This window comes from Loxodonta africana, chromosome 4 (genome assembly GCF_030014295.1).
Source record: "Loxodonta africana isolate mLoxAfr1 chromosome 4, mLoxAfr1.hap2, whole genome shotgun sequence".
In the NCBI taxonomy this organism is placed as follows: domain Eukaryota; kingdom Metazoa; phylum Chordata; class Mammalia; order Proboscidea; family Elephantidae; genus Loxodonta; species Loxodonta africana.
The window spans coordinates 62,592,790-62,600,406 of record NC_087345.1 but is presented as its reverse complement, the minus strand read 5'-3'; the positions used below and the strand labels follow the sequence as shown (position 1 = coordinate 62,600,406).

At 38.9% G+C, this 7,617-nt stretch overlaps 1 pseudogene; it reads right to left on the bottom strand.

Annotated features, from left to right (window-relative positions):
• Positions 1–7,191: 7,191 nt before the first annotated feature.
• LOC111748461 (U6 spliceosomal RNA) lies at positions 7,192–7,291 on the bottom strand (annotated as a pseudogene).
• Positions 7,292–7,617: the final 326 nt, after the last annotated feature.

Sequence of the window (7,617 nt, the reverse complement as noted above, 5' to 3'; positions counted from 1 at the left end):
TGAGGTTGTTTTTTTTTTAACTAATATGGCTTAAACATGCCTGCAACTTATAATCATTTTTTTAAGAAAAATTAAGAGGATAAATACTACTGAAAACAAATGCAGTCATATTATATATTTTAAGATATTATTGAAAAGCCAATTGAATCTATTGTTGCATTTTGATTTTAATATTTACAAAAGTAACAGGATCATTAAAAAGAAATTTGAAAAATAATCAAAGTATCAAATGTTTTCCACAATTATGGCAATTTGGTCTATTTCTATTTAAGTTTATTTTATGCATAAGATATTCTTGAAGTATTTGGAATTATATTGTATTTTTAACTGTTTGATTCTTTTTTTTATTTCACTGACCGTTATACTTTAAGCATTTTTCTGTGTCATTGCAGAGTCTTCAGAGCCATCATCTTTGAAGGCTTTGGAATGTAAAGGATTTGAGGTTAGGTTTTGGTTCCTGATTCCTACCACTAATCTTGCTGCCCCTCTAGGGTCCCCTGCCAAGTTAGCTAACATATAAAGATCCTTTCCAAAATGGGAAACAAAGTACTGAATCTTCTAAGAACCAAGCAATTACCCAATACCAACTGCAAGCTGGATTCAGAAGAGGACATGGAACGAGGGATATCATTATTGAAGTCAGATGGATCCTGGCTGAAAGCAGAGAATACCAGAAAGATGTTTACCTGTGCTTTGCTGACTATACAAAGGCATTTGACTGTGTGGATCATAACAAATTATGGATAATGTTACAAAGAATGGGAATTCCAGAACACTTAATTGTGCTCATGTGGAACCTGTACATAGATCAAGAGGCAGTCGTTCAAACAGAACAAGGGGATACTGCGTGGTTTAAAGTTAGGAAAGATGTGCATCAGGGTTGTATCCTTTCACCATACTTATTCAATCTGTACGCTGAACAATAATCTGAGAAGTCGAACTAGATGAAGAAGAACGGGGTATCAGGATTGGAGGAAGACTCATCAACAACCTGCAATATGCAGATGACACAACCTTGCTTGCTTAAAGTGAAGAGGATGTGAAGCATTTACTGATGAAGGCCAAAGACCACAGCCTTCAGTGCGCATTACACCTCAACATGAAGAAAACAAAAATCCTCACAACTGGACTAATAAACAACAGCATGATAAACAGTGAAAAGATTGAAGTTGTCAAGGAATTCATTTTCCTTGGATCCACAATCAACACCCATGGAAGCAGCAGTCAAGAAATCAAATGATGCATTGCCTTAGGCAATTCTACTGGAAAAGACCTCCTTAAAGTGTTCAAAAGCAAAGATGTCACCTTGAAGACTAAGACATGCCTGACTCAAGGTTTTCAATCACCTCACATGAATGTGAAAGCTGGATGATGAAAAAGGAAGACCTAAAAAAGAATTGATGCCTTTGAATTGTGGTGTTGGTGAAGAATGTTGAATATACTATGGACTGCCAGAAGAACAAATAAATTTGTCTTGGAAAAAGTACAACGAAAATACTCCTTAGAAGCAAGGATGGCGAGACTACGTCTTGCATACTTTGGACGTGTTATCAGGAGGAATCAGTCCCTGGAGAAGGACATCAAGCTTGGTAAAGTAGAGGGTCAGTGAAAAACAGGAAGACCCTCAACGAGATGGATTGGCACAATAGCTGCAACAATGGGCTCAAGCATAACAACGACTGTGAGTATGGCACAGGACCAGGCAGTGTCTCGTTCTGTTGTACATAGGGTCTCTATGAGTCAGAACTGATTTTGTGGCACCTAACAACAGCTACAACAACAACTGCTAGGCAGTGAATAAAGCTGAAGAATGCATCTTCAGACAGGAAAACAGGGCCCATGCCAGATAGTTGAAGAGACGAAATAATATAGGAAACTAATTCCAAAAACGTTGAGAGAGCTAAAAGCCAAACAGTGAACAGTGTGTCAATTCAGAAATTAGCAACAGTAGGAAGCCACCATCATCTTTAGAGCTAGAAGAACAAAGGGTATCACCAGAATTCAAGAGCAGAAACTGAGTCTGCAATAAATATTGCTTAGAGAGACCTGGAACTCATGAAGGAGATACAACTTCCAGAGAAACATTGGAAGCAGAGAGGTCTGGGAGACATATTCTGGCTCTACCTTTTCTCCAACCTTTCAATTTTCTCCAGGAACTCCCAATTTTTAATATAGTCAGAAGCCAATTTTGATGGAAATGCAGAATTTTTTACCTGGAAGTGGGAGCTTGATGGTTCTGAGTCCTTAGTAGTCTTGCCTTTATGAACATCTATAGTCTTCCATTAATTTTTCCTAATGGAGTGGAAGTACTAGAGTTACCCTAATGAATACCCTGGGTTTTAGACATATGTTCCTCTTTGTCCCATTATGTAGCTGCTAAATATTTCTTCTCGATAATAGCATCGGTTACATGATTAACTACCCCAGCCTTATAGCACAGTCATTTCTTTTCTTCTTCCTTCCTTTTTTTTCTTTTTAACCTGCTGGTCCTTTGACCCATTGTTGTCAAGGTGACGCAGTGGTTAAGAGCTTAGCTGCTAATCAAAATGTTGGCAGTTTGAATCCCCCAGCCACTTCTTGGAAACCCTATGGGGCAGTTCTACTCTGTCCTATACAGTTGCTATAAGTAGGAACCCACTCAATGGCAATGGATTTGGTTTTCGGTTCAGTCATGTGGCAAGTCAATTACTAATTTAGTGGAAACATTGTTGTGACTCTGGGGGAAAGCCTTCCTTGGGAATTAAGCTGTCTGAGCCAGCAGAACTCCAGGTTATAAGGATGAGAATTCAAACCCTTCGAGTGGTCAATAGGTGAAATTGTACAAGGAGCCACTTCTACTTCCATCCCTTGGTTCCCAGACCTGTGTGCCCTGTAGGAGAAAAAAAAAAAAATTTTTTTTTTGAGAAACAACACCGTATATTTGGTGAGAGAACAAAGCTTATTTTACATCCAATAGGACAGGACTCCAACCTTTCCAGGTATTTTATCTTAACTGTCCTTGTAACTGATTTTTCAGAAATTTATTCCATCATCCTACCAGGTCAGCTGTCTTTGGGTAATGAGATATTTTGTAAGATCAGTTAATTTCATGGACTTACTTTCACTGTTACATTTCTTGTGCAGAAACAATACTTGTGCAGTCACTATGGGGGTAAATAAGACATTCCATAAGACAAAGGGTGATGATGCTGGCAGACATATACATGGAAGGGAAGGCAAATGCATACCCAGTAAAAAGTAGCAGGTGTTTATTAGGTAAAGGCATATCACTCTTCCCTCCATAAAAGAACTGTCCAAAATTGGTAAGCTCAGGTAGCTGGCTGGTTCCCCAGGGGAAATTCCTTAGTTATCTAATGTTGCTGTAACAGAAATACCACAAGTGGGTGACTTTAACAAAGAGAAATTTTTTCTCTCACAGTCTAGGAGGATAGAAGTCCAAATTCACAGTGCCAGCCCCAGGGAAAGGCTTTCTTTCTCTGTCAGCTCTGGGGGAAGTTCCTTGTTAATCATATTTCCCTAGTCTAGGAGTTTCTCAGTGCAAGAATACCCCTGGTTCCTTATTCTTGGTGGTATGAGGCCCCCATGTCTCTCTGCTCACTTCTGTCTTTTATATTTTAAAGGAGATTGACTCAAGATACAACCTAATCTTGTAGATTGAGTCCTGCCTCATTAACACAACTGCCTGTAATCCTGCGCCATTAACATCATAGAGGTAGGATCTACAACACATACAGAAATCACATCAGATAAGAAAATGGTAGATAATCACATAATACTGGGAATCATGGCTTAGCCCAGTTGACACACATTTTGGGGTAACATAATTCAATCCATAACAGGAATAATGTCATGGGGTAAGGGAGAGATTCAGAATAGGCCTCTGTTATTGGCAGGTTCTACACTCAACAGTAGTAGAAGATACATCAGCTTTGGTGACAAGTTCACGTTGTCTGCTCATTCACACCATTTTCTTTCCTGCTATAGCTGCTTCCTATATGGCCCATTGAGCAAACACCAGTGTGATCAGCGAATGAGGCTGCTGACATTTATAGGATGTGTGCTTATTGAGAGCCTACTCAGCAGTGGGCATTGTTTTGTAAGCAAATATCCATGAATGGGTATAATTTAATTTGAACATTTTTTTCCAGGCAATAAAGACATCAAAACTTCGTGCCTCAAAATTGCCTACAGGGGATTTCCCATTACTCTGGTCTTTTACAACCATCTCTGAGTTGAAATATAAGTCAATAGCAAACCACTTGGAGTCTCTAGGTGATACATACAGTTAAATGCTCAAGTATTAAAAGAAAGGTTGGCAGTTCAAATCCACCCAGAGGCACCTCAGACAAAAGGCCTGGTCATCTACTTCCAAAAGGTCACAGCCTTGAAAAACCTATGAAGCAATTCTACTCTGCACACATGTGGTCGCCATGAGTCAGTATCAGCTCAGTGGCAACTGGTCATTTTTTTTTTGGTAGCATACCACTTTAAGCTGATGCCAGTTTATCCTGAAAACACATTTGTAAATAATTCCACCTCCCCCAACCCACAGTTTTTTTTTTTTTTTCTCTCTTTGTGATTATAGGAAATTCTCATGAGGTCATAGACACATGTTGAAAGGTAGTGACAATGCAATGGGAATAAATATTCTGGGAATCTAAGTCACCTACTTAGGGCAATTACTTGTACCTTTCAGCTCTGCACAGGACTCATTTCATATATACCATTTCCATTTTGATGGATTATGGCTACACATGACCAACCTTATAGACTGATAGATCAGACAAGTCCCAGTTCAATATGAGCAGCTCAGGTTTTGTGTTACTTGGTGTTCCCTGGACAAGCATTCAGTCTTTATAAGGGCCCAATACCAATCTAGGAGCTGTTTCTCAAACGGAATATAGAAACTGGCATTCGAGGGGATAGCTTTGTTTTGACACAGTAGGAATCTGCTGAGTCATATATCTCCGGACTTGCTGCAAAACCTTCTCTTGCCCTGGACCCCACCTTCAGTTAATGAGTTAGGGTATCACATGTAACTGTGGGAAACGTTGCCTCCAACTAACATTGTCAAGCCCAGATTGAAGCCAAAAGACCAAACCCGTTGCTGTCTAGTTGATTCCGACACATTACCGTTGCTACGAGAAACCGTAAAGTCATCGCTTTGCAAAGGGTTTGCATACAGGGAGGGGAACGGTGGTGGGATTTTACAAACTACCACAATTCGCTCTAGAAAAGATACTATATCTGAAATCACAGATGCAATTGGAGTTACCATTTGATTTGATTTACAATAACCTAGAGTCATTCTCCAAGATCCATCTGGATTTTACAAAGATCAAATCACTGATTTCATTGTGAATAAAAGGAATAATCACTCTTGCATCTTTCAAGTCTTTTCTAGTAGCACCAGTCTCTAATTCCCCCCAGAGATGTGATATTGCTTTTGTTTTGCCACTCCTAAGTTTCAGAGGCTTCCATTTGCCCTTCTCACCATAAGAGCCCTCATGTCAGGAAGCCCTTGAGGGATTCTGCCAGTTGCCAAGTATATTCCAACTATGCCTTCAGAAACTGGGGAAATAGCCATAAGATGGGTCCGTGGACCCTCTGGCCTTGCTGTGAGATGGACTTGGAGCATTACATTATTTGTCTCCTGAATCCGTAAGCCCACATTCTGAACCTTTGGGTCCCCAGGTCTTAGCATTAATTTAGATACAATGTCTAATAATTCTTAAATGCTTGGTATTTCCCTTTCCCCATTACATAGTTTACCTGATAAATGACAGGATGACCTTTTGAGAAAAGCTTGGAAGTACTTACAGCATTTACTTGTCATGATTTTGCAAGTTCTTATTCAAATGGTCCTGCTTCTCCTTCAGTTAATGAACTCTGGATTCTTGAACTGGCTTAGTCATGAAAAATCATGACTTGCTGTCTTGAAGACTGAAATGAGGTTTTAGGTCACCAGCTGTAGGTGTTTTTGGCTATTTGGTATTGTGTCAGATTGAATTTTCCAAAGATGGACTCAGCAATGCTTCCTATCTTACTTGCTCTCTGCAAGGAAGGCTTACCCGACTCCCATCAAGCAGTGTGAGACTACATCCCTTCCTGTTGAATTTAGGTAGACTGGTGACAGTGGGTTTGTGACTATTTCATAGTAGAGTAGGGCAAAAATAAAGCTATATGACTTCTGAAATCAGATCATAGAAGGCTATGGAGGTCCTTTCGTATCTGCTAGAGCAGCTATATTTTACTCTTGAGTCCCCACGTAAGTAGTTCAACTATCCTGAGGCTGCCATGCTGTGAGGAAGCCTAGGCCATATGAAGATGCCGCACTTAGGGTTCTAACACATAGCACCAGCTGACATCAAGAACTTAACATGGTAAAGAGATCCCCAGATGATTTCAGCCCCCAGCCAACAACATACTTCCAGCTGTCACGTTTTCTTCTGAGGAACTGAATATTGGGAGGTTTTATGCCTCTAAGTTTTGGGGTGGTTTATTACACAGCAATCGTAACTTGAACAATTATTTTAAACTCATTAACCCAGTTCTGATTTTATTTCATATATGAGGTGGTTATTTTTTATTCTATGTATCACTGACTCCAACTAATGAAAACATTTTCCTGTAGTAAATTTTGATTTGTAATGTCTCCTTTCTGGTATATTGTATTCTATAAAATCTGTTTCTCTATTTTTTTAGTATTCCAATAATCATTTATACATCTATAATTTATGTCAATACCACAGTGTAAAGCTATCTAATTTTTGTTTTATGTTTTAAGCAAATGGGCTTTATCCTCATTATTTTTTTTTCTTTTTAGTTAATTTTTTGATTGTTATATTTGTTCTTTCTTCCAAGTGAATGTTATATTTCTTTTTAGCTAGACAATTAATTTGGTTTCTAAAATGTCAGAAATATTTTGTTTAATAAAGCATGGGAGCCATCCTTTTTGAGTTTTAAAAGTAACTTTTTTATTGTACTTTAAGTGAAAGTTTACAAATCAAGTCAGTCTGTCATATAAAATTTATATATACCTTGCTATATCCTAGTTGTTCTCCCTCTAATGAGACAAGCACACTCCTTCTTTCCACTCTCTATTTTCATGTCCATTTGGTCAGCTTCTGACCCCCTCTGCCCTCTCATCTCCCATCCAGACAGGAGCTGCCCATATAGCCTCATGTGTCTAAAAACGCTTCGTGAATTTGCCTGTCATCCTTGTGCAGGGGCCATGCTAATCTTCTCTGTATCGTTCCAATTTTAGTATATGTGCTGCCAAAGCAAGCACTAAAAATAATTTTTAACTGATTAATTAATCTATGAATAATATATTCTGTTAGTCTAGAAAGTAACCAAACAAACACATAAACAAAACAAACAAACAAAAACAAACCTGTTGTCATCGAGTTGATTCCAACTCATAGCAACCCTACAGGACAGAGAAGAACTGCTCCATAGGGTTTCCAAGGAGTTACTGGTGGATTCAAACAGCCAAGCTCTTAGCCACTGCACCACCGGGGCTCCTGAAAGTACAATAGTCTCCCTATTTTATAGGGTTGTATTTTTTTTTTTTATAGAATTGGAGGAAACCCTGGTGGCGTACTGGTTAAGTGC